Source organism: Rhinolophus sinicus, linkage group LG15 (genome assembly GCF_036562045.2).
Source record: "Rhinolophus sinicus isolate RSC01 linkage group LG15, ASM3656204v1, whole genome shotgun sequence".
NCBI classification, from domain to species: domain Eukaryota; kingdom Metazoa; phylum Chordata; class Mammalia; order Chiroptera; family Rhinolophidae; genus Rhinolophus; species Rhinolophus sinicus.
The window spans coordinates 43908600-43927217 of NC_133764.1; positions in this window are offsets into that span (position 1 = coordinate 43908600).

An 18618-nucleotide genomic window follows, 5' to 3' on the forward strand; every position below is an offset into this window, starting at 1 on the left:
CTGGTGTAGGGGGAAGGTAGATGGGGGAGGGGGAGCGGCAACTCAATCCTACCGCCGCTCGACTCTTCTCTTCCAAACCCTCCCCGACCCTGCTCGTTCAAGGGGAGAGGGGGCGCTAAGCTGAGAGGTAGGGCCCCGGCACACTGTCCGCTGTTTGACTCAAGAGTGGAAGGTTGTCGGCGCACTTTCTTCTGCTCACATCTACCCTCCGTTGTCAATCACCTTTAATTCCCGATGGAAAAGGGTCACACACTGGAAGTTCATCAACTGCTGACTGGAAGAGGCTGGAGGACACGGAGTAGGCAGAGAAGGGGGAAGGGTTTGTACTGGCCCGGTGTGTAGGGGCTTTGCGCTGGTCATGGCCTCCGAGGGGAACTGAGCTAAGCTGGGTTACTGATTTCCGTCTTCTCAAACCAGTTTGCCCCAATCCTCCCCTGAAGGCCCCTCTCAACTGGTGAGCTGACCCAAAAGTATCCAAGCTGGACCTTGGCAAGGATGGCTCCCAACCTGTGGGGGAGACAAGCTCTTCCCCAGCCCAAATTCAGGGTGGGATGTGCCCCAGAACTAGTTGGGAGGGGGAAGCTCAGCTCCACCCCCAGCCACCAACCCCATAGGATCACTTGGCTGCCTCAGTTGCTGTCCACAGGAATTGGGGGTTGGGGGCAGACAGGTAGTGGTTCTCTGGCTACTTGAGGCACAGGAGGATTCAGATGGAGGCACTATTTCTGGAGACACCTCTAAGGAAACTTCTGGAGCCTTTGGAGGATAAGGGGAGCAACCGTGACCTGAGGCCCTGCATCTTGGGTAATAATAATAATAATAATAGCTAACACTTTTGTTTTCTGTGTTCCAGGCACTATGCTAATCCCTTATGTGAATCATTTCGTTTATCACATGACTTCTATGAGGTAAATATCCATATTATCCCCACTTTACAGATGAGGAAATAGAGGTGCAAAAAGATTGAGCAACTTGCCTAAAAGTTACAACTGGAACCCAGGCCAGCTTGTCCCTAAGTAGCACTCAGCAAGGGCAGAGGAAAGGCTGAGGAGGGAGAGGGGACCCCAGGAGAGGAATGCCTCCTGTAGAATGGGGATAGGAGGAGTAATAATAATATCAATAATGGCTAATAGTTATCGTGCGCTTCATATGTCCTGTGCTTCACATGCATTTCCTCATTGAAATCTTCAAATAACCTTGCAAGGGAGTTCTATCATGATCCTCCATTTCTCAGATGAGGAGACTGAAGCACAGAAAAAGTGTGTGCAGGGTCTATACTCACTTTGTTGGAAAGTGAGAAAGTGAGGAAAGAGCTGAGACCGAGAGTCAGGAGGTTCCACACTGTGGAGGGCCTCAAACAACAACCAAGAGCTTAGGATGGGGCCCGTGGGCAGTGGGGAGGACCAGGATGGAAGTTGAGAAGCTTCCCGGGAGCATCTTGGGTACCACAGTGGGCTGGGAAGGTAAGAGTCAGGTGGCAGCCAGCCCAGTTAGGAGGCTGTTGCAAATAGGTCAAGTGTGAAGTGAGGAGGGAGGGCCCAGTGGGTTGGTGGTGGAGGCAATGGAAAGGAGGGGAAGCGTGAGAAAAGACAAACTCTACTGGGCTTGGTGACTGTACCGGAAAAGGGTAGAGGCAAGAATGACTCTGAAGTTCCTGGCCTGAGCAACCAGAGGAGCCGCAGGAGGAAGCTATGTGTTTGGTTCAGAGATTCAGGTATTTGATGGGCGGATGGACCATGGACCAAGATTCTAGGTTTGGATACTCCAGCAGGCAGCCAGCCACTCTGGTTTCCCTCGGGTGCCCCTGCACAGGTGTCTTTCTCAGGGCCCTGCCAGGGTGCACAGGTGAAACTTGCATATATGCAGATATATGCAAATGAGATTAACCCAGCCTGGGCCCTGAGCCAAGATCCAGGAGAGGGGAAGGGCCGCCCTAGCCCTGACTCACCCTCTGACATGCCGCCTGGAATGCCACCTCCCCAGCTGGGCTTCCTCCAACTTGGGAAACTTGCTTCTGGAATCGCCCTGAAGCTCAGACCCAGAAGATCACAAGCCCAGAGGATCTGGAGGTGGCTGAAGTTGGGGACTTTCTAAATCAGAGTAAGGCTTTAATCTGAGCCCTCCTTGCAAAACTTCGGCAGAAAGGGAGAAGGCAGGAAGAATACCTGGGTAATAGGACATTTATAAGTATACAACACACATGGCAGTCCTTAAAGCATTTTCACATCTGTAACTTCATTGATGCCTCATGATAACCTGGGAAGGAAGTTTATTAGCCCCATTTTACAGGTGAAGACACTGAGGCCCATGTCATGAGGTGCTTTGCTTGTGTGTACAGAGCTAGAGTTCCAATCCAGGCCTTCTGCCTCAGTGCCCTTTGTACTGCTCTATGGTTTAGTGCTAGGCTGAGGGAAAGGGGAGCTAATTCTGGAGTCTGGGGTTCAATTTAGGGAACTGCTGACCTTTGTGTATCTAGATAGTCATGGGAAAGAGGCCTGTAATCCTCTCCTCAAGAACTTTGGTGAGTAAGTGAGCTCTTGTCTCTAGACCACAACCTCCCATCTGGCTGGACCATGCATCCCACTTCCAGCTTCTTCAAGACTCCCCACAATTTCTCTTTTTCAGCACCGACTGAGTACGAGGCGTGTGCAGGGCACTGTGGGAGATCAGTGTATGTCCCTCCCAACAGTGAATTTGTCAATTTCTGTGTATTAAAATTGTGGACAAAATATATAAAGAAGAGTGAATTAAGATACATACACACAGAGTTAAGGAATACTTATAAAAGAGCCACCTCAGTCAAGAAATAGGACTGCCAGCTTCTCAGGAGCCCCTGAGTGACCCCCCCCCCAGATCATGATCCTCTTCTCCACCTAGATACCCCAGCCTGTGTGCTCATTATTTCCCTGCTTTTCTTTAGTTTCACCACCTATACCTACTTACTTTCACCTGTTGAAGAACTTGACATGAATGGAATCAGACTGTACATAAGATTCTTGCTTCCCTTGCTTGACAGCTCATTGATTCTAAGACATCCTCCCCTGATTTTTCTGCCCAGGACTGTAACCGTCCCTCCGCTTTCCCTGGAGCATGTGTTCAACTATAGCATCCCTCTCAGATGCTTTTGGGTGGGTTTCCTGCATGAGGGCAGAGATGGAGTCTTCTACCTTGGTGAACACAGCCTCTGCACAGGGCCAGGCACAGAATAAATGCTCGATTTGCAGGCACTGAATGAATGAATGTGGACGCGTGCAATGCTGTACCACTGTTTACATTTGTGAGGGGCAGGGGTGATATGAGTCCATAGGGTGAGAGTCCAGAGGTGGCTCCTACCAAAGAGCCCCTTCTCTCTCCCTGCTCTCCTGCTGCTCCTCAGGGATGAGGGGCTGTAAATGATAGCGTCTCCCTAGACCCTTTCCACCGTGCAGCCAGGTGCAGTGAAAGAGCACAGCAGCTTGGGAGCCAGGCAGATCTGAATTCTAATCCTCCACCCCTTACTGACTTGGGCAAATAAAACTTCCCTGTGCCTCAGTTTATTCTGTGAAATTGATGTAATAACAAGCCCAAGGTTGTGAAGATTCAGGAAAGTACGCTACGTGGCTGGCGCATAGTACGTGTTTCCCATATGTTAACTCCCCTTCTTTCTGATGGGTCCTGTGGCTCACTCACAAGGGATGCGCTTGTCCCTAGCACTTAATCTACCTGGAGGGTACCAGAACCAACCTGATTCAAAAGCTTTTGTTTAGAAAACAAAAAACAAAAAACTTTTATTCCCAATGGACTGAGTGATGGCGGAGGTGTCGTTCCCAGGACAGAAAGCTACTGCAGGGCAGAGACCCTGCCTTCCTCAGCCCTTCATCCTTCCTGTGCCCTCCACACTGAGGTGCTGAGGGCTGCCTTCATTCTCCAGCTACTCCTGAAGCCACCCTCAGTTCCTTCTACGTACAGGGATGCTTGTGAGGATCTGGCCCCTTGGTGGCAGGTGGAACACTTTCACACTGAGGATCTCAGCTAATCCTTACCACCCGGTCAGGTGCAGCAAGTATTGCTGTCCCCATTTCCCAGATGAAGAAACCGATGCTCAGAGCAGCTCCAGGCCTTGCCCAACATTGCACAACCAGTGAAGGGCAGAGCTGGGATTGGAACCCCAGCTTCCTGACTCTGAGGTTCTCCGGGTTTTTTCCAGAGCAGCCCAACTGTCTGAATGGGTGATGGAAGAGATAGGGATGGAGCTGTCAAGTTGCTGTCACAGGGGCTTGGCGTGGTCTGAGTGAAGCCCCTGAATGATGGCAGGAATCAAGGCTTGGAAAGAACGAAGGCAACCGGCCCCATGGAAAGTAGGCTGTGGGAATGTGAGAATTGCCTGCAAAAGCGGGAAGGGCTTCAGATTAATTCTGTGTAACATTTGAGGTAAGAATGCCGAGAACCAAATGGAAGTCAGAAGAATGGAGATTTATGTTCAATGTAAGGAAGACATTTTTAATAATTATAGATTTCCCAAAGCGGCACATTCTCCACCTCTCTTGGACACCAACTTCAACCTGGTGGGCAGTCATTATTTCACATCTTGTTTCCTCTGTTGGAATAAGGCGTTCTGGGGTGGGGGGCAGTTTCACTTCTTTTTGAGCTTTCCTTCCTCTGATGTGTGTGTGTACCATCCATCCTCAGTAAATAGTGGAGAGTCCCCACTGCTGGAGGTGTTCAAGCAGGAGTTGGGGGATGCTCTAAGATGTGGTTGAGAGCCTGGGCTCTGGAGCAGATGGCAATAGGTTTGAATCCCAGTTCTGCTGCTTGGAGAGGTAGCTTAGAATTTCTGAACCTTGTTTTTCTCATCTGTAAAATGGAGCTAATAATTCCTACCACATAAAATTGTTCTGAGGATCAAATGACACACACTATGTGACTAGCAGTGTGCAGAGCACATGGAAAATTAATAATGCACACTTTTTGATGCTATATGTGGTTGAGGGGTGTATCATGGGCTAGAGAAATGGGATAGGTGCCCACTAATGCCCCTCCAATCCTGACAGCATATGACTGTATTCCATAAGCATCAGGAAAGAAGCTTAGAAACCAGGAAGCAGATTGACTCAATGGATGAAAACTGGGCTCAAAGTAAACAGAACCTCCAACCAGAGTCCCTAGATGCTTGAGACTGTGCCACGGCTTTTCCCCTGGCCCTGCCTGCCCTCCTCTTAGGCAAGCCCCCAGGCCTGAGGTTGGCACTTGGTTCCAAAGACTGAGCATCGTCAGTCTTTGAAAAGGTACCAAGAGTCCCCACACAGCCTGGTCCACCCTGGAAGCCTAGCCTCAGCCAAAAACAGGTCCAAAAAGTTCTGATTTGGCCACCACCTGCTCTAACCAACACTCCCTTCAATGGCCCAAGCCTTTAACCAGCCAGGTGATATGGCACCTCCTGGAGGGTGGCAGTGGCTCCTGTGTGCCAGGTACCCTGGGCTGGGAGGGGCCCTCGGCAGCTTCTGGAGTAGCCCTCAACCTCCAGCACTGCTGTTCCTCAAAGTTTCATCATCCTTCTTAGAGCTGAAAAGCACCTCAGAGGTCTCCAGAACCAGCAGGTCTCAAATTCTGGAATCAAGAAGGTCTCAAGTGGGCCTGCAAATCTGCATATAAATAAGCACTCCCCCCACCCCCATCCTGAGAGAAACTGATTTGGCCCAGTTCCCTTGCCCTTGTGGAGAAGCTGAGGGGACGTGACTGGCTCAAGGTACCATGCTGGAACTGGACGAAACCTGGCTCTCTGGATCCTACCACAGGGTGTTTTCCAACTCAGCTGCCTGTCAGGGCTCAGTCTCCCAGAGAAGGGGTGGGGAAGTTACAGGGCAGTCTTTCCTGAGCCTATTCCTGGGCCTCCTTCAGAGGTGCTGTCAATTACGTGAGAACCATTCACCCATCTAGAAATGGCCACTGAAAAAAATGAGTTTAAAGAGTCTTACACCTGCCGGGGGCTTCCCCAAGGCCAAGGTGTAGGAACAAGTCAGTGGTTGGGGCTAGATCCATGGAGGGTCACACAGGCACACATTTGGAAATAGCCATTGCGGTGGCGGGACATTTTGGTCTGATTTAGAATAACCTCTCTATTCACCGGCACCGAGCATAGCACCTGGCACACAGGGTCAAATGATGGCATGTTGAATAAATGGATGATGCTTAATGTTGATTGGACTCAATCATCTCCAAGGCGACATGCCCCTCCCTTCAGTGGCAAGGGGTGTGGGGACTCAGCAAAGCTGGAAACGCCAAACAGTGGGCGCTCAGAGCAGAGGATGGCCCCAGAGGAGCAGCCAAGAGGAGGAGGGAGTTAAGCTGGCAGCCATGAATGAGATGCCTCCCCGTTCCTACCCCAGGGGCCAACTCCCATGGGTCTTAGCCCCAGAGGTCCCATGAACAGAATGGGTCTCCGTGATGGTGCTCATACTGTGGAGATGTTGCCTTTGTGACTGTGAGCATGTGACTAGTGTGTCACTGGGACGCTGTGTGTGTGACACTGTGGCTTGGGTGTGGCTCTGTACACTGTGTGGGAGCTATGTGGCTGTGGGCTGCATGTGACTGTCAGTGTGGCTTTGTGTGTGACTATGTGCATAGAAATGGCCATTGCCTGTGCGTGGCTCTCGGAGACTGATTCTGAGAGTGGCTGGGTGTTGTTCTGCGTGATTTCTGAGCACCTCTGGGGGGACGGGTGGGCCTGTGGGAGGCTCTGATGATGTCTGTCTGCGTGTCCCTGCGAGGCTGGCTGTGTGATTGTGCCTCTACGTGCCACTTCCTGGTGGATCGCTGGCTTTCCATGTGGTGTGTGTAGCTGGGTGTCATGCCCTCAACTGTATGTGTCACTGTGTGTGTCCCTCAGGGACTCGGTTGTGTCACTGTGTGTGCCTGTGACTGTGTGTGAGACAGCATGCCCCTCAAACCACCTTGCTGGGGTAGCTTTGATGTGGTTGAGTTTCTAGGGGCCATGAAAACGCCTGCTTCCCTCTTGAAGACTTCAAAAGATGGCGATCCTTTCTGCCCAGCGGGGAAAAACCCATTGCCCCCTCGCCCTTACCCTGTCCTCCTGCCTGGAGGAGAGGCCTGTTTGTTTTCCTATTTTTACTGCCTAGGATGAGTTCATGGCCACAACTGACTCACCACTCTTTCCGAGAGACTTGGGGAAGGAAATAGGGGTTGCTTGCCTGGGGCCTCTGCCCACTAGCGCAGGGACTTTCAGAGCAGGGCCAGGGAAGACATCTGTGTCCATTGTGAGTGGTGTGAGCACCTCAAACCCTTCATGTTCTCCAAGCCTGGAAGGTCAGGAGTCTTCTTTAGAGGTCATTGTCTAGTCCTCCATCTCCTACCCCAAATGAGAGGCCTCTTTCCTTATCTAAAAGTTCTTCTCACCTTTTAGTCACAAGGTCAATTGGAAAGTAAGTCAGAGCTTTGGAGGAGACTTTGATGTCTCATCCAGATCCATGTCACTGCAGATAATTCACACCTCAGTCGGGTTCAGACATTAGCCAGGATGCCTGGACTCAACAACACTGTTTGGGCGCCCCCTATGGGCAGAGGCTGCCCGGGCTGAGGGAGGAAGAACTAGAAAAGGGAAACCTGCCCACAGTTTCATGAGAGAGACAGTCCCTGTTCTCCTAGACACCCTAGTCTTATGGGGGCGTCAGTACCCTCCAATACACAAGCTCTGAGACAAAGAACAAGGAGAATTCAAACCATCGCTCCCTGGGCTGGGAGAAGAGTCATGATCCGAGTCTGAGTAAGAATCAGAGAAGGCTTCTGGAAGGGGCTGTGGGGATGCAGTGTACAGTGGGAGGGAGAAGGCATTCTGGAGCGTGGGTAACTGGGAGGACTTAGGGTTGGAACAAATACAGGAGGCGAGATGTCATAATCTTTGTGTGAAATGATGAGGGGGGTTTGGCCTGGACCCTATGCTGGCAGAGGAACTAACTCTGCCCGAACAGGGAGTCTGTAGATCGGAAGTCCCCTGCTGTTTACCTTGTGTCCTTCCAGCTGCAGCCCGCCTACAGCCACCAGAGTCTAGTTGACCAGGAGGGAGCTCGGAGGCTGGGGTCTCACCCCTCCTCCTGCCCGAGCCTGTGGAGCCAAGACCCCAACCACACTCCTAGCCAGCTTGCCCAGCCTGCCCCCATGTCCACCCTAAAGATGCTCCTGCCAGGCTCTTACCAGCCAGTGGCTGAGGCCATGAAAATGTCCCTCCACTCCCACCCTCCTGGCCCTCTGCCTTGGAGGTTCCTTCCAGCTCCTGGGACTAACTCACCAGAGCTCACTCTTTTACCTGCCTGGCTCTGGCCTGAAACTCCCTCATTTCAAATTTAGGGGTGTTTGGACCACCCTCCTGGAGGAATTGACAGTCTCAGAATAAGGAGTCAGGAGGCCAGGCTTTAGGGAACTCACTGGGCAAGGCATTTGGCCTCAGTGTCTCCATCTGCAAAATGGCGGTAATGGTGCCTGCCCCGCTGGGTTCCCAGGGCGGGTGGGGAAGGCTCCAGTGAGCTCATGGGTGTGAAGGCCCTGGTGAGCGCTGTAAATAGTCCAGTGCTCATGGGAGGGATGGAGGGAGGGAGAGAAGCTGTGTTATTCCAGCTGGGCCTGGCTGTCCGCATGGAGGTCTTGGCCAGTGTGGGGCTGGGTAACTGTGAGGGTCTCTGTGCCAACTACTGGCAACTGGAGACGTTGAGACTGGCACCCCAGTAAGAGCTGGGGATAGGTAAGGCCCTGCAGAGGCCACGCCAGGGACAAGTACAGCAGGGACTGTGGTATGAGGGCTTTGGGCAAATCATTTGGACAAGTGACTCTGAAGAAACTGCTTTGGGGACGATGGGTCAGAAACCTTAGGTCACCAGTGATGTCACTCTCAGCTTCTCTGACATCTCTGCCCCTGCAGGGAAGTGACAGAAATGCTGTCTTCTCTGCCCCTCTGCTCTTAAGCCCTGGGGACAAGAGGCTGAGCATGTTAGCTGGTATAGACTCAGGGGTTTCACTGTGGCTTTTTCTGGTAAGGAAAATTCTGGAGCTGCAACCAGTTCCCCAGGACGGTCTTGCTTATATCTTTCTCTAGTCTTTCAGACGTCTCAGACCCTTTTCCTGTGTCTTCCAGTGGGCAAACCACGGCCTTCCCATGTACCCCTCATTCCTCCAACCTTCCCCTCTACATACTCTGCTCATCCCCATCTGTGTCTTTAAACAGGTTACTCTCCCTCTGGGGAGCCCTCCCCCAAGACACACTTCCTCAGCCTTAGATTAAGTCCTGCTCCTGCCAATTTCTAGCCAAGTGACCCTCGCCAAGTCACTAAACCTTTTGAACCTCAGTCTTCCCATCTGTAAAATGGGGCTAATACTACCTCCCAGGGTGGTGACAATGAAGAGATAACGCATAAAGTACCAAGCCTACTTCCTGCCCCAGGCAAGAGGCTCACACCTTCAACCTTCCCAGAATCCCTCCCAAGGCCTCAGTTTGCCTCATATTAATTTGCCTCATTTTATTGCTTTGTAACAAATCAAAATTCAGATATTTACTGAATACTTGCTGTATATTTAACACTATATCAAGCTCTGGGGAGGTCTAGGAAGGGTTCCCTGCCAACCTGGAAACAGTTGCCAGCCTGGGTGGGCAGGTGACACCCATAGATATGGAATATCCACCCACTCTAATCGTGCAGCTATCATGCCAGGCCAAGTGAGTAGGAGGGTTTGGGAGGAAACAGAAAATGGTCAGCGAAGGAGTGGTTCAGGGGGTCTTCCTGGAGCAGGAGGTCTTGCAGGATGAGTAGGATAGGCAGAGGGGACAAGAACGGCAGTGTGGACAGAGAGGGCACAGTAGAAGGGTGGCCATGGTATGCTCATTGGGGACACAGGAGTAGAGAAAGAGTGTGGAAATCATGGGAGTGAAGACTGAATTGGGAAGGTCAGACCAAACACTGGAGACCACTGAGAGTCAAGTAGAGGAACTTAGATCAGACACGGTAGGAAACACGGAGCCATAGCAAGTTCTTGAGCAGGGGAGTTACGGTTGGAAGGGAAGGGATGGGCCTCCCATTTATTGAGCATCAACTATATTCCAGTGCTTACTATGTGCTTTCCACGTAATCTCCAAGCAACCCAGTGAGAGATGCGTAGTTATCTCTATTTTACAGATGGGAAAGCTGAGACTTGGAGAAATTAAGTAACTTCCCCAAGGTCATAGAATTAAGGAGAAAGTGAGACAACTGAAGTTGGCCTACCTCCAGAGTCCATGCACTTGCCAGCACAAGCCAGTTTCTCACAAAGAGGATGGGGTCAGAATTGGGCAGGACCTTTCTTCCCCTCCCCTCCCCCACTGGCCTCTTGGTGGAGTTGGCTATGGGAGCTGGGGCATTTGGGGCCAATGAAGGTAAAGCTTCTTCAGCAGCTGCTTAGACCAGACAGGGGACCACTTGTCTCATGTCACCACACAGGGAGAGGCCTGGAGGTTCAGCGTGAGTGAGAGGGAGAAGTCAGATGTGACTCTGGACTCTTGAGCCTGCCTGCCCTGGAGGAGCGGGAGTTGTTGACGGAACCGAAGAAGCCAGAGCAAGCTACAGGAAGGATGAGGCATTGAGTTTGGAACATGCTGAACGTGACACAGTGGGCCAAGCTGAAACAGTCCCAGCTTTGGAAATCCAGGCTCTGAGCTCAGTGGAGAGGCCTGACCTTGAGGACTTTTCAAGCACTCTTTCCTGTCCCCTCTGGGATGCCCAGAAAATGGGGATTGTGGTACTTCCTTCCTTGGCCTTTCCACTGGCCTTCAGAGTGGGGCTTGGGGGTGCATCCTAAGAAGGCATGACGGGCAGCCCTTCTCACCACCTCCCCTTCTTCTCCCTGCCTTTGGTGTGCCCTTTGAGGTCTGGGAGCCAAAGGACCGCTCCCTCCGCTACGTCCCTCCAAGGACTGCTCCCCTGATTTCACAAGCATGTACCCCCCCACCAGCCCTTGGGCTATCTGTGCATGTCTTTCTCCCTCCCCAGCTCACTCATTTATTCAACAGATATCTCTTGAACACCCGCTATGCCAGGCCTTGTGCTGGGCCCTAGGATACAGCCATGTCCTCAGCTTATGCTCTAGTTGGGGGTGGGTGGGAATAGACAATAACCAAGTAACTAAAGAGAAACTCACTTCAAGTGGTGACAGTGTTGAGGAAGAATAAAGCAGAATTGTGGAGACAGAGGGGTTGGGGGTGCTGGAAGACACAGAAGCACTATTTTAGATCAGGTCCTCTAGGATGGCCTCAAGGAAGAGCTCTCTTGAAGTCTGAATGAGGAAAAGTGTAGGGAGGACCATCCTAGTTGGAAAGAATGGCTAGTGCAAAGGCCCTGAGGTACGGGTGGGCCTGGTGTGTGTGTGAAACAGCAAGAAGGCTAGTCAGCCTGGAATGGAATGAACAAGGGGAAAAATGGAGGAAGATGACGCTCGAGAGGTGGGCAGAGTCCAGAAGGTGTAAGGCCTGTAGCGTTTCCATATTATGTTGAGGGAGATGAAAGCCCCTTGGAGGGTTTGAAGCAGGGAAGGACATGCTCTGACTCACATTTATAACGATCCCTTTGGCTGAGGTGGTGAGTGCTGATTATTCTGGGGGTGACTTCCAGAGACCCCCAAGAGAGTGACGATCATGGAAGAACTGCCTATTTACCTTTTGGGTATCCCTTTGTTCCCAGCCTGGTGTGGGCATGCATCTGTGGCAGGGGCTCTATGAGGAGGGTGGCTCCCACCAGAGCCACCCCAACACCTAGACAGAAGTCTCAGGTCTGGAGAAATTGAAGGAGGACAGAAGGGAGGGAGGTAGTGGAGTAAGTGGCCCAGCAGGTGACCATTGCTCTCTGCTTGCCCCTCAGGTCCTGCAGGAACCCCTGGCTGCTCAAGCAGGGCTGCAGGGAGAAGAGATGGGGGTGGCCTCTGTTTGGGTGAGGCCTGTGGACCTCCTGGGGGCTGAGCCTGGGGATAGATGCCCAGGAGCATTGGGAAGGGACTGAGTCAGATCCGGAGAGCAGCACGGGGCAGCCCAGCTGAGGTCACGGTCTGGTGGCTGGAGGTGGCCTCCTGACCCGCGTCCTCCACCCCCAGCTGGTGTTTGTCCAGAGGGCCCTCTGACATGCACCAGGCGCCTTCCTGGCCTCACTGTGGCACTCCTGGGACACAAGATGCTCAGAGCCAAGACTAGGCCATGCATGGCTGGGCTCCAATCTCCACCCTTCCTGTGTGCCCAAATTGACAGAGGCATGACCCTGCCCTGAAGGAGCCCCCAGAGTGAAACAAACTTAAAGAACGTGGAGACTGAGATCAAAAGGAAACTCTCCAACTGGATCCGGACTGGGAGTGGATAATGGGTCAGGGTGGTGGGAGCGATAGGAGGAGGTAGAAGCATTGAGTGGAATGGCCCCCAAGGAGAGCAGTGGGAATAAGGCCGGATCCAGGCCCTGAGACACTTTGTGGACACAGGGTTCCTCTGTCCAACATGTCCAACCTCCTCTATGCAACTGTGGGTAAGGGGCTCCATCCAAAGGTAGCAATAAGCTTTGGCAACCACTGCCATCCCCTCGGAGAGAAGCACTGTGCCCTAGGAGCATTAGAGCAGGCAGGGTCCTGACATGAGGGTGTCCCTGGTGCCCACAGGGGTCAGCTCACTCCTGGCTCCATCCAGAAGCTCAGTCTCTGACCCCCAGGTACCCACAATGCACTGAGGCCGAGAGTTGTGCAAGGGTCAGGAGGCAAAGAAGCTGGCAGCGGGGGAGGGGAGATTCCTGTCTCCCCCAGCTCCCTGAGGCCTTCCCTCCCGCAGCCTTGGCCTGTGTGTGTGCAGCAAGCGCCTCCTCCACGGTTGTTGTCAGCTGTCAGAGCTTGTTTGGCCTGAGGGTTCTTACCCCAGTGCCTCCTCCTCCTCGCCTTCCTGCCCAAGAACCGCAGCCAGAGGCCTGAGACAGGAGGAAAGCCAGGGGCTAGAGTTGGGCTCAGGCATGGTTGAGTCCCTGAGCCCCAGAGCAGAATCAGGAACCCCCTGGACAGATTCTCATGGTGGGGGGTATTTCCTGCCTGAGGTGGACTTCAGTGAACCCCCAGCAGGAAAAATAGGACTGAGCCCCAGACTCAAACACAGCAAGGTGGACTCTAGATTTACGGCTAGGAAAATCAGAGGGCCCTGGGGAGAGATGTGAGCAAGTGGTTTTATAACAGTCCCAGCCATCTCCAGGTGGCACTGGCTGCCTTGGGGGGGAGTGAGCTGCCCATTGGGGAGGCATTCAAGTAGAGGCTGCAGAAGTTAATCATCCTCTTGCTGAATATTCATTGAGTACCTTCTGTAGGTGGCCTGATCCAGGCAGTAAGTGGGGAGGTGGCTGTTGAATTACATGAAAGCTTCAAGCCCCTTCGAGTCCTGAGTTCCAAGACAGCATCAATCTGGGTAGAGTTCTCAGAGGAGGAGGCAGGGACAAAAAGGAAGGGCTTCTAGGAGGGAAAGGATGGGCCAGGCCTGCCGCTCTGGAGCCTGGAGAAGCCTGGGGCAAGCTGCTGTGAGACACAGCCCCCTCCCCAGGGGGTATAGGAGCTTAGGTCCTGGGGGTGCAGGGCAGGGAAGGGAAGCCAGACAGCTTCTTAGAAAGTGGCAGGCAGGTGAGCGGGGCTCCCCAGTGATAATTAAGGAACAAAGGTGCCGAGGGAGCCTGCGCAGGCCTCTGGGGCAGGCAGGCTAATGGGAGCCTGGAGGAGAGGTAATAACAAGAGGAGAACAGAGCAGACAGCCCGGCGTCGCTACACCCACAAGCCGCCCCCTCGCCCTCCTGCGCCAGAACAATAACTGAGCACCCAGCTGGGGGTGAAAACATATGGGTAAGACACAGGCGCGCTGTTCCGGGCGGACGCTGGAATGAGGTGGTTATGGGGATGTGGATCTGCAGGAAGAGGGAGAAGCTGATGAGCCTGGGGGAGATGGGAGTGGGTCAGCGTGAGGGCAGGGAAGGGGGCGAAGAACTCAGGCAGGTGGACGGTCGCCTGGGATCCTGAAGGCGTGGGGGTGCCTGGGAGGACATGGTTAAAGGGAACACTGTCCCCACATCTGTGTTATGGTGACTCATCTCTCCAGATGCTCGAGGTGGCCACTGAGACAGGAGTGTGGGGCTCAGAGTTAGGAAACCTGGGCTCTTGCTTCTACTTGGGATGGGACTGTGACCCCAAGCAAGGTTCTCGGATCTTGGGCTTCCTGCCTTAATGAAATGGAAACAATACTACGTCGGGTACCATGCAGTGGGGTAGGACAGTTCAGTGGGCTGGTGTGTAGGAAAGCCCGTGGCTTGTAGCAACCTCCGGTACAGGTATCCCCACACTGGATGGAAATCAGACGCTCACCTGGAGCCACACACCAGGTTAGTGCGCGACCTGAGCCTGCATGAGCAACATTCACTCACAAAGCCTCACACAACATTTCGACCTTCCCAATCCTCCCCCCCACACATGCATACCCACACACACACCTGTGTGTCACACCTGTGACAGCAGAATTCCTGAACTCCCCACAGACTCCCACAGGGGCGTGCCTATCTTTAACGTTTGCTCCCCAGCTACACCCCCAAAAAGAGGCCTGCAAAGCCACCCCAACACCAACACCAATGCAGTGTGCATTCCTGCTAACTGTACAGAGGCCCATCAATGAATAGAGTGCTTAACTATGTATATACTCACGTGTACCCGAGTGTGCACACACACCCATGTACACTCATGCATATGCCTAAAGCTTTGGAAACGCAGCTGGGAGATCACTTAGGTTGGTTGCTGCCTCCAGACCTGGAGACCATGTAACGCTCTCACAGCTGGTGGCTGTCCAGCCGTGGGAGATTTTTGCTCCCGCACGGTTTCCGTGTGTTCACATGTGCGTACACCCTTTGGTGCACTCAGCCAGACGTCATTGCTCTCCCCTCCACATCCCTCCTATCTGACCCAGCACAGTGCTGTCTGATTCCTATTCCCAAGACTCAGCTTTCCCCGTGCCTCTCTGCTGCGCCCACGTCCTACGTGGCTCCCCATCTCCCCCTAAGATAGTCCAGCGCTTCACCCCACCAGTCCTCCCTCCAGTTTTCAGTGGCTTCCCCAACTTCACAGGACCCCAGGAACCTTAGAAGATATCAGTCCTATCCCCCACTCTAGTCCGTGAATCCCCTTCTCAAATTGCCACGCCTTCCTTTGAGGTTCCAGTGCTGAGAATTCACTACCTTCTGAGCGGGCCGTTCATTTCATTAAAGAGACTGCCAGGATTTGAGCTTAATCTAGTGTGGGCAACCCAGTCTGGTTCGGTTTCTGCTGCCTCCTGGCAGTTTTCTGCCCTCTCTCGCCCCGAGGTTCCGCCTTTAGCACTCCCTGCCTTCATGCAGGGGGTCTTCTCTTCTTTGCCATGAAACTCTGAGCCTTTGGGGGGAAGGGTGCTTGAAGTAGCACTGTAATTGGGTGTCCACGCCCACATCCACGTCCAGGCGAGCATGTGCCCACGTGTACAGGCCTGTCCCCATGCATTCTGGGTATGCACAGAGACTGCAGGTTCTGACACAGGTGGGCCTCAGCGATCGCTTCAGGAAGCCCCACTGTGCCTGCTCTGTGCCACAGTGTTTACGGCCCACTGGCCTGAGACTCAGGTTCTCCACATTTTCCAGTTCTGCTCCCATCTCCCTCCAGGGGAGCGCGCACAGTTGAAGCGGGTCCCTTCTCTCCTAGAGCCCCCAAACTGTCAAGGCGCAAATTAGTTTTGTGATGTAATTGCAGCTCTACTCCCACTCCCTGACCCCCTCCCTGCATTATTTTTCCTCACAGCACACATCCCTTCTACAAGCTATATCACTTGTTTATTTCTTTTAACTAATTTCTGTTTTCCTCTTGTAGAGTGTGAGCTCCTTAAAGCAGGGACTTGGGGCTGTTCTGTTCGTTTCCGTATCCCCAGTGCCTAGAATAACGTCTGGCACACAGGGATCAGCATCTGGTGAATGGACGGAGGTAACGGGTTTCTTCTCCATCACCACTCCTGGGTAGTGAGCGCCAGGAGACTCTGAGTCCATGCCTGGACCTGTCTGCCCTGTGCTCACTGTGCTGTGGGGTGCACACGAGGAGTTCAAGTCCATGTCTGTTGGATGAATGAACAGGGGCCATCAGCAGAGGTTCTGTTTATCCACGGCACATCCAAAGCCACCTGAGGACACAGCCGTGGGCAAGATGGGCAAGACAGCACAGGAAGAGAGGAGGAAACCGGAGCTCCCCTCTAGGGGGTCTGCACACACACTCAGCTCCTGTGGCTGACCAAGCTGCAGCCTTGGGGCATGGGCAGGATGTGGGGTAGGGATCCTAGCAGGTTTCTTACTGTTCCAGGAGAAGCAGGAGGAGCCGGGGGCTATAGCTCAAGGAACGGGAGATAGGCTTTGTGCCCTTTTCATGGACCATGGAGTCAGCCCCTTCTGATACTTTCTAATAGGGCAGCTTTGGTCCTCACTCAGCCTCTCTGACCTCAGTTTTTCCAGTTGAAAACTGAAGCAAATAATAGTACTTGCTTGTAAGCAGAGACCTAAGCACTCAAATGTTATCTGTCATTGTTGTGAGGATATTGATGACGAAAAAAATAAATAGGGTGAAACAAGGAACCTAGCCCTCGTCCCAGCTCCTCTTCTGGCTTTTGGATTAAAGCAAGCAGGATCCCGGGGGCTGGGTCTTAGGGGAGCTAAAAGCTGGATGAGGACTCAGGGACCCAGAGAGGAGATGGCCAGGCCAGCAGGAGGCAGGGCCCTGGGGAGGCCAGCTCTCTAGTCCATGAAAGAAAGGGGGAAATGAAGCTGAACAGAATCACCTCCTACTTCCTTGCCACTCTGCATTATGGACCATGCAGGGGTGAGTGGGGCAGAGGATGGCAACATCAGGGAGTTCTCCCATAGGGCCTGCTACCGTGGTGGGGACTTAGGATGTGTCCTCATTGCTGTGGGTTCCACCTGCTCTGGGCAGAGAACGTCCTTGTCCTGGAGGTCCCAGGGGTAAGGAGAGAGCACCCTGGATCAGGAGTCAGGAGATGCAAACTCCAGCCTGGGCTCTGCATCTCACTCACTTCGGGGTGAGTCACTCTCCCTCTCTGAGCCTCAGTTTCCTCTTCTGTCAAATGGGAAGATTGGATTAGATGGTCTCTAAGAGCCGCCTGACAGGCAGGCTGTGGTTCTCTAGGGAAAGTGAGGTGAAACATGTTAGCAAAGGGCCTGAAACGTAGTAAGTGCTCAATAAATATTGGGTTCCAACATGTTTGAAGCTGCCTCTGAGGAGAGAGAAATCAGGGCTCCCCTCATATTCTACCTGCCCCCCACTTTTGCCAACAATAGAATCCTCCTTCAGGGAGCCAGAGGCTACGATGAAAGTGTCAGTTGGCCTTCCAAGCTTGCCCCTGCCGCTTCCTAGCCATCTCCACCCTACCCCTCACTCTGGCTACCTCCCAGCATCCTGCCTCCCCTTTCCCTCCCCCACACAAGAGCTACAGGGCACCTGGCAGGGAGGCCAATGGGAGTTCCTGCCAACCCCCTCACAGACAGGCCTTGGCTCTCTGGGGCCTACTCAGGTGGTCTAGACCCAGGCAAAGACCAAAGTCTCAGCTAGTTTTCCCCAGCAGTTTTAGTTTCTTTAGGGCCCAAGCTCTGCAGACTTCAGAAGTATCAAAGCACTGAGGGTCAGCACCTCTCTGCCCCCTTCCACGGAGGCCCCCCCACTCCCGAAGCCCCTCTCCATCCCAGCCACAAGAAGGTCCTGATCTATGCGGCGGGGTGGGGGGGGGGGCGGCAGTTTTTCCTTATGGTGGAAGAACCACTTGAACAGGTGCCTTCAACAGAATGGGGCATCTGGAAGGGCACCCATCTTCTCGGGTCAGAGGAGGGCACATGCGGGCTGAGATTAGAAGTATGAGTTGGGATTTGCCCATCAAACAATGGCGAGGGAAGGAGAGGTCATCTCAGGCACGAGGCAGGCATAGCTTACTCTGGGAACCCCCAGGGTCCAGGGCTGTATGAAGACATCTAGCAGATGAGACTGGAGAAGCAGGCGGAGGCTGGGCTGTGGAGGCTTTTGTGGGAATGGGAAAGCAATGAAGCTGACCACCCCTCAAAGGTGTGGGCCCAGCACAAGAGTACAAACAGAGGCCCCCAAATCGAGATACTGAATTAATAAATAAAATATGTTCTTCTTGCCTTCCTTGACAATATACCTTCATAACAACAAAATGAAAAACTTGTATGAAGCCATGGTTTTTATAGGATTGAATATTTATGTACTAAAATATTCTAATGTAACAAAATTAAAAGGCCAAATACAAATTATAACTAACAATATCAAAACAGCAAATTAAAATTCTTGAAGTAAATCTCATATTTAAAATTTTGTAAACATAATTAAATATGATATTTATAAAATATAATGCTTTGTAATTCGAATATCCAGCACCCACCAAATTGCCAATATAAAGATTCAAATTTCAAATTTCACGTATGTTACATCCAGGCTTACACTTATACAAATTAAGAGCTATATGAATTATTTAGTGGAGTAAAATGTTTCTCACCTGCAATGTGCATGTATTTTGAATACAAC